We start from the raw sequence: 17,553 nt of genomic DNA, 5'->3' as shown, positions 1-17,553 counted from the left end.
TACACGTTGTCTGACCTGTTTATAACGAATACTGCTGAGCAGGATGTAGCCTATCCTCTAGTAAAATTATTATTATCTAATGAAAATTACTTAATAGAAAGGTTCCATCTCAGGATATAAACAATCATTAACCGAAGCTGATGAGCAAATGTGCACACTTATCAATTACTAAAATGAGTATTACTATCATATATGCATTTTTATTCCATCCTATACAGGACTTTATATTTTTACGTTCTTGAAATGAATGTGGAATGAATCCTTAAGGTACTATAGTTGCCTATCGCATCGAACTTCTACATTTTTAAAAACATATCATCATCAGAAATGCTTCCTTACAATGTATGTAGAGCATTTGGTTAGGTAACTGCGTCCTGAGGGCGAATCAATGTCGACCGATTCATGAATGCTATACATTCTTTCATGGATGTTTGGACTGTTTGAATAGTGGACCTGAGTTGAACATTATTTTAAAATAAAGGAATTCAACATAGTAGAAATAAAATATTATATGTCACACGGGAAAAATTATTTCACGAATTCGTTTCTCACTTTATAGGTTAAACCTCTCATTTGGCCCTTTTTCCGTAAACAACTATTGTTAAATAATCAATTTGGGGTCTCCACAATGATTAAAATAACCGTAACATCATTGCTTACGCTATTCGTAAATGAATCACTATATGGGATTATTATTAATATTATTATCATTACTATTATTTATCTAATCAATTGTTTATTGGCACAGCCTAGAAAAATATATGTTCCACCAGTGATTCTTCATTTTCTAAAATGGCAAATGAATGTATGGTAAGTGTTGAGGTACCGGTAATGCCGTGTAATAAAGTTGAGAACGCGGATGCTAGGAACGTTAATGTTCACACTAACAATGTTCCTGCAATAATATCTTCTGGGTTATTAAGGAGAGCAGTAGTAAACTTACTCTACTCAAAAGATGCTTCATAATAATACTGAGGTAAATCTTAACTATCCTGGGATAAAGTTATTGCCAGGGCTCTTGCGTGGATCATCTCGTTTCCCGATTGACCTTACGTATATACAGTCTACACAGATGAGAGAGAGACGTCAATACCAGTCGGAAGGGCTACTTTGAAATGAATTCAAATGATTTCAGAAGAAATTGCATTGCCCTCATCTCCCTGAAAGTAAGAAATTAACTTATTTGTGTGATACACTTAGTAAAGGGCATGCTGAAACTGCAAGGCACCAAACTTCTCTGCAGTACAACCTTGTAGAGGATCTCAGTGAGGAATATTGTATTGACAAAGGAGACAACGGTATATTTGGAAAGTTTGTTAGAAGGAGTTAAGGGTAAGGAGAACTCGACTCATCACTTCAGTATCAAAAATAAGCAAAATATTCAACAACTCCAAAAGGGAACCTTAAGCAGCAAAATTAAATTTGCAAAATCAGAAAGGATTTGTTTGAGATTTGTGTGTGATACTGGTACATGATACCAGCTGAGTGGTCTAGGGATAGAGAGTCTACTTCTTACACAGAGGACACGGGCTCAATTTGCGGCGAGATCAGGGATTTTTACCCGAATCTGAAGGCTGATTTGAGGTCCATTCAGGAGAATTTATTGCAATTGAGGAGCTAGCTGACGGTGAGCTAGCGTCCGTGGTCTAGAAAGTTGAAACGACCAATATAAGTGAAATAATGATAATTCTCGGGGTCGCGTGGTAACGTATGTTCCTCGCATTTAAACATTTATAAGGCTTGATATTATTTATCTGTACAGAGTGATTCAGCATCCCCTTCTAATATCTTTTGCTGCAGCCCAATTAACGTGCACGTGGCTATAGGGGTGCTATTTCCCTGCAGGCGTACTGTATGATACTAATGTTCAGTGAGCATACTTTGCAAACGATTCTGAACCCCGGCGAAATGTTATATCAACCGTTCGCTGTACGTGACGCCTTGAAATAATGTACCCACGCCCTTTTACCTTGTAACTATGTTAATGTGTTATGCCTCGTGACCGGACGTAACGAAAGGGGGAATCAATGCATTAAACTAGGTAACAGTGCAGTAATTAATGTCTTAAACGCCGAACCGGATGGCGTATGAACTCTGCTCTAGACGTACTAAGCATGTTTCCAACAGTGTAGTGTAGCGAATGTGGTTAGGCGTTCGCCTAGCAATCGACGGAATGTGCTAGCAGCGGTTCGGATCCAGCATAGTTCAAGTATTTAGCATCGGTATGATGTTTGTATACGTAAACACAGGCCCACATTTGCCACGTTCAAACAGTACAATGACGCTGTTAATCATCTCGTGCCCTGCGCATACTCCGCTGGTTAGAGCCTGAATGTACTGTAATCTCTGCTGGCATTCGGCATGTTTTCCACAGAGGAATACGTTGACATGCTCCTCATTTATGGGGAAGCAAGACAAAACGCTTGCTGGAACTACGTCTGTACCAGAAACGGTATCCCGACAGGGATACCTAAGGACAACAGGCTTGATTTCTAACAAGCCACCAGTCCGCCATAGACCCGTTTCATCGCGTGAAACAGAAGAAGCCGTTCTGGAGACAGCTCGTAATAATCCACCCATCAGTATGAGGGCGATTACACGACAGGTGAACACCAGCCAGCCGTCCGTCTGGCGAATACTGCATGAATATACATTTCACCCATGCCATCTTGAGTTACACCAAGAGCTCCATGGGCAGGATATCGATGCTCGAATGGAGTTATGTCGGAGGCTATTAGGCAGGCGGGATAATGATGCATTATTCGTATCGCATATCTTGATCTCGGACGAATCGCTTTCCGCAACAATGGGAACGTCAATCGCCACAATATGCGCTATTGGAGTCCGGACAGTCCCTTCCAACATATCATGATGAACGGCACAATCTGCCAGACATGCTAGAAATTCGAAATTGGGCAAAATTATGGTTTTTTAGCCTGAAACCGACTGGAAAAATATCCAAGATATTTACACTTTTCACCTTTTTACCCCCCGTAAAATATCGAAATATGTAGGCAATTATAATAACGGTTCAGACTTTCGTTTCGAAGCATTTGGCACAGTCTTCGTTGAATTTGGCATGATCTACAACGTTGGTCCTATGACTTTTTGCCGTATCTCTGTCTCTTATAAGTTTGCTGTATTTCTCGATTGTTCGTAAATGTTGTGATTTTTACGCGTATATTTCATAGTATGGCATACTTATAGTAAAGATAGACTCATCAAATTCGGCACGAACATTTACCCAGATAGTGGCCATATGTGAGCCAAATTCTATGTTTTTAGCTGTCACATAGGCCTGTGTACCCGGAACGTAAAACAGTGTCTGAAAACTATACCCAAGGTACGCCCTAAATGGAGGAGATAGGAGAAATTATATTAGGATCAGCCAAGTAGATCGCTAAAAGAGGCGTCGCATGGTGCAATCCGTTTGTCGATATGACGTAGCGTTAAGCTGCAGTTAATCTGTAAATGAATGTCTGCAATATTGTAAGCGTGCATATACTTTCGTATACCGATCTTCAATATACCAGGCGAGTTGGCCGTGCGATTAGGGGCGCGCAGTTGTGAGCTTGCATCCGGGATATAGTGTGTTCGAGCCCAACTGTCGGCAGCCCTGAAGATGGTTTGCCTGGTTTCCCATTTTCACACCAGGCAAATGCTGGGGCTGTACCTTAATTAAGGCCACGGCCACTTCCTTCTCACTCCTAAGACTTTCCTATACTATCGTCGCCATAAGACCTATCTGTGTCGGTGCGACGTAATACAGATTGTAAATATGTATTCAATAAATTCGATTTGTAGCGATCAAGAAAGTGTGCGTTTGCCTTTTACTTTTCAAATTGATAATTACTGCCAGCAAGAGGTCGTCTGCTATTGCAATCAGTACTCCCCAAATCTACTTTGACTGGCCGTAGGAATGGGGTCCTTCTCCAACTCCTGTGTTTCGGGCATAAATAACGATGAACTGTCATTGTAGTGAATAATTCCCTTCACGATTTGACTGGCAAAAGGCAAGGGAGCATGCAATTTTAATCAGAACTCCCCTACCCGATTGTGTCTGGCAGTAGGCAAGTGTGTCTGCCATTATAAACAAATTTACCCATTTAAAATATGAATGGATTAGGCTAAGTATCCTGCTATTGTAATCCAAACTCACCAACTCGAGTGTGAGTGGCATTAGGAAAAGTGGCCTGTCATTATAATAATAACAAAACTCAATTTTGACTGGCAGTAGTGGAGGTGCCTGCATTTATAATGAAAACTCCTCAACTGGAATATGTCTGGAAGTAGGAAAGGGGGCCTGTCATCATAACGAAAACTCCCCAAATCGATTGTAACCGGAAGCAGGTAAGGGCGGCTACCATTATAATGATGCTTTCCAACTCGATTGTGAATCGCAGTAGGCAGGTGAGCCTGCCGTTATAATCATAACTCAATAATTCTCACCTTGCACGGGAACGAACTTGTGGGGACCTCCCCATGGAGTTTCTTCTACAACGCTAAGAGACATGCAATTTAATAAAACCTCACTCGCCGCGTGTAGAGTAATTTACGTAGAAATTCGTATACAATGTGGAATACCGCAGCGAAGCACGGGTATATATGCTAGTTATTAAAATATAATTCATCTTCCATGCAGATACAAACCCTGTGGTTTCCCACAACAAACATGATAACTAAAAGTATATCTGTGTGGAACTTTTTGTTAGAGGGAGGAGGAGGGCGTGGATGTGATAAGATGGTCTCACGGTGGTAAATTCAGACAGGTTGGGGTGGACCACAGCTCTTGGGTCAGCAATTTCGTTTAAACTTTTGTGGGTTGATCTAAGTAAACATATACATGTCGATTGTGTCATTGCCCGTTACTTGACGAGAAAATAGTACTTTAAATGTAATAGCCAGGATACATGTTGGATATTCCTGTGAGAGTATCTGTAGCCCTGTTGGTGTACTGGTGAGCGTCTGAGTTTCGATGAGTGTTAGCCCCATGTGTTCAGTTTTTCTTTTCTTCGTCCTTTACCTTTTCTATTTCTATTGATTTAAAAACATTGCTATTCAATGAAGTGTGCCAATTTTGTTTCAAAATATACCGTATAACATTTCACTGATTACGAAACATAAATTAGTCGGAATTTCAATGAATGTTTAATTCATGACCTGTTTGAAGATCATACATGGTACGCTATATCCTACAATGATAACGGACCGTGATTTATTCTTCAGCAAATGAAGGCAATTCATGAAATTGCAAGAAATGAGGTGGAAAACTTATACAATAAACCATGTAAATAGAACTTACTCAAAACAATTCATGGTGCGAGTAATATTTCTCCTTTTACTTGTATTGATATTTTGATATAAAACGTGATCTTTACATCCACCTCTTAGCATATCTACAGCAGTGGTTATACAAATACTTCACCTCGTATTCAGCAGAGCATAGGGATGAACAAAGGTCGTTTGATACGCCAAGGCTCTTCAGGGCTCTTGCACCGTGGGTTTTTCTTTGGTTTGGTCATACAAATAACCGCAAAGCGAAATTTTTTCAATATATGGGTGGCACACTGGGGCTATTTTGTGATACACCTCATACCTCATTTGAACATTTCTTAGTCCACATCGACAAAGACAAAAACAGAATGAAAATAAACAAATAATGAAAAATTGAAATATCAAGCTTTGAACCCGCGAGAAAATCCTCTAGATCAGAAGTGCTAAAGGTTTTCACATTAAAACTGCTAATAGGCATGCGGCCTGTTAATTCTTGTTAAGGCCAGTATCCATTATTCGGGAGATAGGTGGTTCGAACCCCACTGTCGGCAGCCCGGAAGATGGTTTTCCGTGATTTCCCATTTTCACACCAGGCAAATGCTGGGGCTGTACCTTAATTAAGGCCACGGCCGCTTCTTTCCCAGTCCTAGCCCTTTCCTGTCCCATCGTCTCCATAAGACCTATCTGTGTCGGTGTGACGTAAAGCCAATAGCAAACAAAACAAAAATTCTTGTTAAATAATGACAAATGATGCCTATGCTAGCGAAACCTAGTGTTTAGAGTGCACTATGTCTTCTGCTATGGACTAGAGCAATTTCGTTACTTTTATTGACCTGTCTCAGTCTTATCCTTGGCTTTGACATTATAAAAGTGACTTAGGTATGAGTGATGCTAGTACTGCCATTCCTTATGCAGCCAGTCCCTGATATGAATGGTGTGAAAATGTTGCTCATAGGGTCGGTTGATGCATGTATTTCAGTGGTCTTGGCAGACCTATATGTAATAGCAACTTTTGGCTCAGTGAGCAAAGCAACGGGAAACTACCTCACTCCTCATTTCCCTCGTGCGCCTCCTCACACATGCCTAGGACATCTATGATAGCTGATGGTGGAGCTATTGAGGATCCAACTAGCCTTAGGGCTGACGACTAAACATACACAATGGCAAATGACCATTATCTGTTTACTTTTGATGAAGATGAATCTCCCGAAGTTTGAATGAAATCGGCGATCATATAGGTGTGACTTATAGATCTTCTCGTCGTCAAATATTAAAGAAACTTTGCCGAAAGCTAGTCCAAAATATTGCATAAGTCACTCGTACATCACTCGGCCGCCGGGTGATTAATAAAACCATTGTTCGCACAAAGAATGTTATGGGCTAACAATTAAACTGCACATATCTTTGAAAAGGAATGTATTAGCTAACACTATTCTCTTTAAGTCTGAATAAGAGTTCTGGGGTTCTTACGCTTTAAAAGAGAATGAGAACCTAGGTGTGATTTGTTGGTCACTGAATTACAAGTTGCCGTTCTAATTGCCTTGCCCTGGTCTCAAAGGTTAAGTAATTATGCATGCTAGTCTAGCAAAGTTGCGTGATGTGCGGTGGTTCTGTACAGACCTCGTAAACAGTCATTAGAAGACTTTCAAACTCTGAAATATAAATGTTCGTTATTATACGAGGTGTGAAACTCTTACATTTCCACCATCATACTACCCTTCTTGTTGTAATTTAGTATAAAGAGTAACCTCAAAGCAAAAGAATACTATAATTGAATAAATATATGCCAACCTTTTTAATCGTATCTTGTTGTAATCGGTAGGCATTATGAGTCTATGAGTAGATTTATCGCTAGGTTAGAAAAGACTTCAAGACGATACTCTGTGTCAACATCATCCTGTTAAATTCACTGCTAGTTCAAGGAGCGTTAAACACAGTTAAATATTATTATTATTATTATTATTATTATTATTATTATTATTATTATTATTATTATTATTATTATTATTTCACACATCGGTCAAGAGACGGATTGTCGTCAAGTTCTCCTGACCTTTACTGCTGTGACAGGATGGTCCTTGTCATTCGGCAGGTGTTCAGAATGACAGCCTTCTACATTTGTGTAGGCGATGTCCAAATCTTGCAGGTGTTGGTGCAGCTAAATGTGCACAAGTCCTGTAGCGGAAATGACTGAAGGCCTCAGTGTTGCCAGGTTGATTTCCCACAGTTTCAGAAGTTCTGCTGTGAGGTCAGTGTACTTTTCAATCTTCTGGACATAGGCCTGGTGGACGTCGTGATGTGAAGTCCAACACATCAGTCTTGATGAGATGTTTGTCAATGACGATAATATCCGGCATGTTTGACTTTATGGTCCTGTCTATCCGCAGAGACTGATTCTAGTACAGCATGAACCTTTCGTTTCGAACACACTAGATGTACTGTACTCATAATACGGAATTTTCTCACCTATAACTCCCGGCTTGATTCCCAGCACTTGGTGCACAAGATTTTCGCTTCCTCATCATACCGATGAATATATTCATCATCAGCCATGGCCTTGCATGAACACACACATAGTATACTCCACCATCTCAGCATTTCTATACATCTCCTGCATCTGTTGATGACTTCATCCTTTGAGATATTATACACTTAGGGGTGCTTATGACTCCATTCTGGAATGCTGTCAAGAACCCTACTGTTTCGCCGTGTTTTAGCCAGAATGTGGATTTCAGTTTGTCAGCAGATGGTTGACTTGGATGTTGAGGATACGAAAAAATTATTATTAAATTGAAATGGTGGCTATTCTGGAGACAGATACGCATGTCGGGCATCGTCGGAACAGAAGTGGTCGGGTCGTAGTCTACATTTATTCCTCCCTTATTTGTACTCAACCATATCAAAATTTAAAGAGACCGAGCGAGTTGGTAATTCGGTTAAGTTCGCGCAGCCGTGAGGATGAATTCGGGAGATAGTGGGTTCGAACACCACTGTCGGCAGTCTTGAAGATGGTTTTCCGTGGTTTCCCATTTTCACACCAGGAAAATGCTGGGGCTGTACCTTAATTAAGGCCACGGCCACTATCCCGTCCTCGCCATAATACTTTTCTCTGTCGGTGCGACGTAAAGCAAATTATAAAAAGAAAATTAAAGAAATTCAAAGCTGAAGGAGGACTGTATTTATCCATTCCATCTTCCTTTCTTATTTAATCCAACCTTCCCTTTTACTCTGTTGATACCTTTTAGAATTTCACTCTTGCATTTGGAGGGTGGTGGATTCGAATCCCAACGCTGACAGCCCTGAATATGTTGTTTTACCGGGCGAGTTGGCCGTGCGCGTAGAGGCGCGCGGCTGTGAGCTTGCATCCGGGAGATAGTAGGTTCGAATCCCACTATCGGCAGCCCTGAAGATGGTTTTCCGTGGTTTCCCATTTTCACACCAGGCAAATGCTGGGGCTGTACCTTAATTAAGGCCACGGCCGCTTCCTTCCAACTCCTAGGCCTTTCCTATCCCATCGTCGCCATAAGACCTATCTGTGTCGGTGCGACGTAAAGCCCCTAGAAAAAAAATATGTTGTTCGCGGTTTCCCTTTACACACCATAAAAAATTTGGAACTCTATATTAATAATTCAACTGGTGCTGGTCGGGAGCTCAAGAATGAATACCGAGCTCGATAGCTGCAGTCGCTTAAGTGCGGCCAGTATCCAGTAATCGGGAGATAGTGGGTTCGAACCCCACTGTCGGCAGCCCTGAAGATGGTTTTCCGTGGTTTCCCATTTTCACACCAGGCAAATGCTGGGGCTGTACATTAATTAAGGCCACGGCCGCTTCCTTCCCATTCCTAGGCCTATCCTTTCCCATCGTCGCCATAAGACCTATCTGTGTTGGTGCGACGTAAACAAATAGCAAAAAAAAAAAAAAGCTAGAATGAATAACTACTGCGTAACTTTCAAAGTTAAGACGCTGCAGTTAAACAGCTGCAATTACACGGTTTGATTAGTGCACCACCATTGTCGGTGAATTAGCGTAGGTGCTACCAACTGTTTGGCTTAGTTTAAGAGACTGGATCATGGTGCTTGGAATCACGCGACGTAATGTAGCAACGAATGGGCTGAAAACGATCGACAGTTCCATAAGTGATTTTATTTGGCCTACCAAATCAACTATACTTGAATATCTGGATGGTATGCAAGAATATGACATTATCCGGTAATAATTTTATTTCATTTCGAAGAGCTATACTTTTTCATCTCCCTAGTGAGGTCACACTGTCAAAGGCTTGTCACCAATGGGAACTCACATGCACCTACTTCGCTATCCCAATAAACGCTTCTGCCGGTAGAAAGAGGTGAAATACCACCTAAGGAATATATCGACCACTCTATTTTATTTCACCACCAGCTCAACAATATAAAATATCCCTTTGCTATATGAAAGTGTCAAAATACGCTAACCTCGTGTCTCTAGACTTACCAGAACATAAGAGAACACCAGTGGAGCAGGTTCTGGCACCTCGACATGTCTGAAAACCGTAAATGTAGTTAATAGGACGTAGAAGTATTAACTTTACTGCAATAGTTCGCAACCAAGACAGCGAGATAGCTCTAAATTAGTACAGGACATGACCGTAATGAGACATTCAAAATTGATCCCGGTGCATTGAATGGTGTAAAATGTACTAATAAGGCCGTATGTTATCTTAATACTCTCCACATTTCAATGTAGGACGTTCTGCTCTTATGTAGCTTGTGATGTTATCTCGTCTTAGAGCCAAAGACACGCCAGAGGAGTTAATGTTTCTTTGTATACTAGATAAAGAATGTTGGTAGCGTTAACGGCGAGCTCTTAGGTTGGCTGCACTGGGCAGTTAAAGGTTAATTACCGTCACGGGAGAAGAGTGAAGGGGTACACAGTAAAATTACTCCCTTGGACTTTATTACAGCATTTTACGCACCTCCTTAATTGCGGATAATGTGGGCAGTTTGTTGAAGCAATGGAAAATCGACTCATGCTACAGCCTACATTTTGTTAAGGTAGGTACCGCAGAGGTAGCGCAAGATTTACGCATTAGATTTTTTCTCTCACGGCTGCGGGATCGAATCCCGATATTAAATATTGTGGGAATATGACAGAGAATGAGAATGTGAAAAATTTACAATCAGATGAACACAAGCTGTAACTTAAAAATCTTTACAACAAAGGAGGTGAAAAGATTGACATGTTTCATCCGGTATTTTTTTTTTACAATTGACATTAAGCCGCATCGACACAGATAGGTCTTATGGCGACGAAAGGAAAAGAACGGCCTAGGAGTGACAAGGAAGCGGCCGTGGCCTTAATTAAGGTACAGCTCCACCATTTTCCTGGCGTGAAAACGGGAAACCACGGAAAACCATCTTCTTGGCTGCCGACAGTGGGGTTCGAATCCACTATCTCCCGGATACAAACTCTCAGCTGAGCGGCCCTAACCGCACGGCTAACACGCCCGATCAACCGATCATGAGGGGTATCTACACATAACAATAAATTAATATTATATCACATGCGAAATATAACATGGATGCGTTTACGAATTATCAACATTTTACTATACTGGAAAAGAAATTAAGTCTAAATGGTTGTTAGTTATGCATTAGCGTGAGCTGTCATTTGTTGCTTATTCTAGTGCTTAGTTTGCATTCCAGCTGCATGTCCTTTACTACTGCTCAGCTAAAACTACCCTTATGTTTTAACATTTGGTCTTTATTAAAATTTGGGTTCAAACGAAATTGAAATTTTATTTTCACACTCTCGATGTTCCATGATAGTCTTTTAACGAATCAGACTTGTGCCAGTTACCTTATACAAGAATAACATTCGTTGTGTTTAGCCATAAATAACTTTCACACTTACAAAGTGCACGGGACTGATCACATGTGAATTCACTGGAATTTGAAACTATAGCCTACAGCAGAAGCAAAGTTATAAATGACAAGTTCAGTCTTACTTCCCCTCACACATTTTTGAAGAGGCTCCATAGCCGAGTCTGTAACTGTTCGGTTCACCAGAAGGGTCGTGGGTTAGATTCCGCGTGGAGAAGTCAAAAAAAAATATAAACGTGATTTCCACTTACTGGAAGGGCACTCGGACCTGGGAATCACTCAGCCTACATCAACGAAAGAGTACCAGGTTAATACCCGACAACAAAAGCGACCGGGCACAGAGCCAGCAACTGTACGGAATCGTCAGATCGAACATGTCACAATCTGCCCTGATATTTTTATCACTATAAAACAACGTTATTCGAAATTCTCTGTCAAAATTTGAGCTGCTAATACGCACTGGAAGTATTCCTTTTAAAATAATGAAGACATTCAACATTCTGGATTGCCAGGCCGTTGTAGAAATGCCGAATCCTCAGAGAGTGGATGACGAACGTCTTCTGTCCGTATGACTCAAGACCAAACTCTCTCAAAGGAGAGTTTCCTTCCCGAGCTCCGGTAGATGTGTGCTAAGGCTTGTACAAACATCTGATACATTCGGTGTCCACGTACAGGACAAAGAGGAACTTCAGAAATTCAGGACAGAAATCCTAGTGTCGACAGCCTTGAAAATGATATTCCGTGGTTTCCCATTTTCACATGATGGAAATGATAGAGCTATGCCTTAATTATGGCCTTGGTCGCTGTTTCCTGTACAAGCACCGTCTAAAACTGACATGAAACAGGTAGCAAAAGTTCAATTGCATAAGTTGATCTCCTAACTTGGTGTCAATATGCAAGTCACCAATATATCATGTAAATTAGCCTGTATACTGTATACTCATTTTGCGAAAACTAGAGGCTAATGAGTGGACTTATGAGTGGCTACGTTGTAATTACATTACACTATACAGGAATGAAGAAACAAATTCTCGTATGTCACAATGCTCTTCTTATCCATTATTATCCTCACGATTGGTCATGTCTCCCGGCCTCATGAATGTCCATCAGTCCATCAGAAAAATTTTCGTTTTGTTTATTTTCCTATGCCCGTGTAAAGGAAAGATGAATCTTATCATACTACACTGTAGGAATGTATGTTTGCATGACGTATTTACTCACTAGTGCAGATTACTGTATATAAAGTTGTTCTACACCCTTTTCACAGAAATGAGCACGAATTTAAAACTCACCGAGACAGATATTTTGAGCCAAAATCCAAGGTTGTGGGGTTCCCTTTCGGGAGGTACGCCTCTATTATGTGCGGCTGAAAACCGAAAAACATAATTCGTACCCTTATTCCCTTTTTATCCCGTTGGACGACTTCTCATGTCAGTTTAAGATTACGTGCAAAAAAAATACATGGAAATTCACTTCGGAAATATTTTGAAAATATTCACGGATTTCATAGATTTCGCCGATCGCCGGGTGGGATTTTATGTCTCATTACTTCCGATTTCGATGTTCTTAGTGTATTCTCGAATCTCTTTCCAGTTTCCTGAATACGTATTGAGATCCAGAAACGATAACAGCGGTCCGAATTCGAGTGCGACGAGAACACGGTTTCGTGTCCATAATCTTTTACGATGCTTCGATTCAATCGCCGATTTTTCTGAAAATACATCACATCATTTTCCATTGGACCACCGCAAATGATCGCCCTGCGTCTTACTGGATTATTTTATCTTAGTGTGGTTACCGACCTCCAATAGCCTATCAAAATGCATTATGTCCAGTCTATTGTATGATATGCCATGGGGATGGGAGATCCTTCCTCCTGAGGATCTTCGATACCGCATGGTGCTACCATCTACACCGGCTTATAACCAGACACTGAATGAGCTACAGCAAGTGAGGGCAGGTGTATGGACGGAATTCTACGCCACAGAGGTGATGACTTCTCCCAGATGGGTGGAAGCAAACTATCAACCGCGACACCTGCTGACCCAAATGGCAGTGCACGGTTTTCACCACCCACCGATTATGCAGAAGGAAAACCTATCATCCACCTGATGAAGACTTCTTGTGTGTCCGCTGCAAGTAATATTGTGAGAGATATCACGTTCTGAAGTGCCCCAAAAGCGGGAACTCCGTAACAAGATTCTGTCTGGAAGAGTAATTTTAGTCGATTATTTACAATAGCCTAATCGAACTTGTTTATGGCCATATGACTGCATTAAAGTTATTATTATTTTCATTAATAGCCTACAACCCCCTTTCATGATATTTCGGCACAAGAATTAATATTAATTTTTCATAACGGTTATAATTCGGTATCCGACTATTCCTTCCTGCCTGAATTTACGATTACTGCTACTTTAATTTACTCTAAAAAATCAGCTATAATTCTCAGGATAAATCTCACTTTATCTGATTCAGTTTTTGAATTTTGTAAGAACCATCAATAAATAACAAGATAAAACACTGGGAAAGGCGGTGCTATCCTGTCTTTTCATGCAGACAATTTTATGTGACCTTTCCCTGCGTACAATCTATCAGTGGCATGATTAATTGTTTCACATTTCAGATCGTGGAAAACAGGAGTTATTGGAGGAAGGCATACTTGCTTTTCATTGTATATGAAGGGGCATTGTAAACATTTTTTGAATAGCTGTATTCGCACATATTTCAAAGCATTTAGTATGCGACAGTAAATTGTGTTAATAGGTATGTATTTAATTACGTAGCTAAACGTCCAGTTTCCCTGGTCTTATTTTTTTCTATTTACGTACATCTTTTGATTATGTGCTTCAGATATTTTCTTTTTCTTTTGATTTCTTGAACTGCTGTGTACTTACATTCAGTGCTTTGGTTTCTAATAATTATTAATTCTGTGAATGAGATGTTTCTATTAATTAAACATACCATGCCCAAGATTAATTTAAAGAATGGTGTTGAAGTTTCCCGTGTTTTCTAATATTAAGTTGCTAAACTACCCGTAAGTGATAATTAAATTTCATGTCTTTTGTGTTTATTTCTTTTTTATTCTTATTTCTTTATCAAATAGTTTATTCTCTTGATATAATTAAATCGGTAAGTGGAGAAAGAACTGAATTTTTCTTCCATGGGAGGAAGGATAAAACTATATTTCCACAAAAATACTGAATGGTGAATCACTTCTCTCGTGTAAGGAACAGGAGAACATGTTTCATTTCACCACAGCAAGGTACGCATTCGACAGTTTAATGTAAGAAAGTGAAAAATCAAAAATGGCCTAGAAATATTTAGCTCCTTTCTCTAACGACCTGTACAATATTGCTTCGAATATTTTGTTTCCATGGAACTGTTTATTGTACTTGTATGATCTGATTAATTTAATTTCGTTGCTATAAGATACTAAACAAGCCACAATATATTTAATTAATAATAACAACAGTAATGTATAATTTATTAACAGCCCTGAAACAAACGAATTGGACATGGGCTATGTAGCTGTAAGCTTGCATTCGGGATATGATAGGTTCGCATACTTCGTCGGCAATCATAAAGATGGTTTTCCGTCGTTCCCCATTTTCACACCTGGCAACTGCTGGGACTGTATTTTAATTAAGGTCACGGGTGTTTCCATTCCAGACATCGTCCTTTCCTATGCTATCGTCGCCATAAGACCAGTCTATGTCGATGCGACGTAAAACCGGTAGAAAAAGAATCCGTGCCTAGGATGTAAAAGATCTGTTTCCTTTTAAACTTATTTTTGTCCCGTTTAGAAAACACTTTTCGTGTGAGTTTTTAATGCATACGTCTGTACAAGTGTATCCTCATTCAAAGTATGACGCCTCGTTTGACGCCTGTCCGTACCGAGCCATATACTGTCCAGCCTAGCCACACAATGGTATACGCCCAGTTATTTTGCTGCGAGCAATGTAAATTACAGAGCACAAAACACACACCACTGCCGATGACAAAAGGTTTGAAAAAATAAATTTAGAAAAGGGATATGTAACTGAAGTTGAGTCTGTCTGACTGTGTGCAGTCCATAAATTCATGTGTTATTGATACACATAGTTTCTGCATATTTTTGTGAAAATATGAGTAGAAATATCTCTTTTGGTATCATATAAAATTATTCGTTTCAAGTTAGAGCCGTTTTGAACATTCAGGTCCTAGCCATTGTGCTGAATACAACAATTTTCTTTGTCATTTCATGTTTAAGTATTCAGTTCTCTGTACATGGATTTTCTTAACTTTATTAAAAGCAAGTAACCTTTCGATATCATGCCTTAAATGTAATTCAAGCCTCAAGAGCGTAACATTTCAAAAATTCCAGTTGCATTTACCGAAATTCGAAACGCGGCCGCCTTAGGACATCGCCAGTGACGAAACCAATCCTCTTCACTTTTTTCAGTTTATTCTTCCTGTGTACGTTTTTCAAGGGTGTAATTCACGTTGAATGACTAAGTCAATTTTAAATATGCTGATACAGATTTTTAAATTTCTTAATTGCCATTTTTTTATGCTAGGGGCTTTACGTTGCACCGACACAGATAGGTCTTATGGCGACGATAGGATAGGAAAGGACTAGGAGTTGGAAGGAAGCGGCCGTGGCCTTAATTAAAGTACAGCCCCAGCATTTGCCTGGTGTGAAAATGGGAAACCACGGAAAACCATTTTCAGAATTGCCATTTGATTTGAACATCTTATTAATCATGCAGGTGTAACTGAAGGAATATATAAAATAAAGACTATGCAGTCCATCAGAGTAATTTTCGTTGTGTTCATTTTTTAACACTAACATGTAAATGAACATTAACCTCAAGTACATTATACCCTAGGGGGGCGTGAATAAGTCATGCAAACATATAATGCGACACGGTAAGGTTATATATATATATGTGTGTGTGTATCAGTCGCTTGTCAGTGATCATTCAGATGGTCAAATAAAATCTGACGTGACCTGCAGTTAACGGCACTAGTGACGTCAGTGAGGCTCGTAGGTATTTCGTAGTCATGGCGAAGCTTCACGAATGACTTCGAAATAGAACCTCGTCCACGAATAAAGATTCCTATACACACACGTATACTTCCCATGTACTTCACTTTCAGGTATTGGATTATTGGGTAAGATTTTAATATCTTATGTGGCCAACTTCTTCGCCTAATTTCAACGAATCGAATGTTTTCGGCGATGCACGGATGGGAAAGTGATAGCATTGGGATTGTAGCAGCCGTGTCCTTAATTAAGGTGTAAATACGGGAAACCACGGGAAACAATCTTCAGAGCTGCCCACAGTGGGATAATAATAATAATAATAATAATAATAATAATAATAATAATAATAATAATAATAATAATAATAATAATAATAAAATTGCATTTGCTCTACGTCCCCCTGACTACTTTTACGGTTTTTGGGGACGCCGAGGTGCCGGAATTTTGTCCCGCGGGCGTTCTTTTCCGAGCAAATAATTCTACCGACACGAGGCTGACGTATATGAGCACCTTCAAATACTACTGGACTGAGTCAGGATCGATCCTGACCAGAAGGCCAACACCTCAACCGTCTGAGTCACTCAGCCCAGCACAGTGGGATTCAAACCCACTCTCTCCCGAATGCAAACCCATGGCTTCGCGACTCAGACAATGCGGCCAGCTCACTCGGTATTTATTTTATATCTCTTCTCAATAATCATCTTATTCAACGCAGTCTACGGAAACATTTTCCTTACTCTTCCAAGGCTCATTCTTTGTTTTCTACAAAACTAATATTTTGAGGACTCTGACCAACAGAGTTTGCACAGTCGGTATCATAAACATTCTGTACTCTCACAACGGAAGTTCGGATGAAGAAGTGTTGACATTTACAAGCCAGTGGGCCGACAATTTCCAAAGCTTCCCAACTGTGGATTAACCCCGTTGTGGAATGCAAATTAACTCTGTTGTTGTTGTTGCTACCATCATTGTGGACGATTTTAAATACAAGTAGCGTAACTGTGCATTAAAAATGCATCTAAAACACAACTTGAGCGGCTAGCACGTCAGGATATTTATTGCCGGCACACAGAACATAGTAACCATTCCATCAGTGCACTGGATTGGATGAGTGTGCTTTCAGTGATAAAAGTTCCTAGCCCAGGATAAGCAGGCAACCATCCAACAAATAAATGCAGATTTCACTTTGGCGTGAAGTCTTAGAAATTACTTTCCGGTAGATTCATACAACTTAAACGACCTCCTGAAAAATTACTTCTACTTGCTTATTCAATAAACACCAACACAAAGTCCACACGACAATATTTGCAATTTTAGCGAACTGACTTTCATGAGCAATTTATTTATTTATTTATTTATTTATTTATTTATTTATTTATTTATTTATTT

At 39.9% G+C, this 17,553-nt stretch overlaps 1 protein-coding gene across 3 annotated transcripts in view; it reads left to right on the top strand.

The window, feature by feature from the left end:
• The window catches only part of LOC136875903 (neurotrimin), a 964,285-nt gene that overhangs the window by 102,347 nt on the left and 844,385 nt on the right, over nucleotides 1-17,553 (top strand). The window lies entirely within an intron of this gene.

This window comes from Anabrus simplex, chromosome 1, assembly GCF_040414725.1.
Source record: "Anabrus simplex isolate iqAnaSimp1 chromosome 1, ASM4041472v1, whole genome shotgun sequence".
Lineage (NCBI taxonomy): Eukaryota > Metazoa > Arthropoda > Insecta > Orthoptera > Tettigoniidae > Anabrus > Anabrus simplex.
Note: the sequence above shows the minus strand (reverse complement) of the source record. Positions and strands in the feature narration are given on the sequence as shown.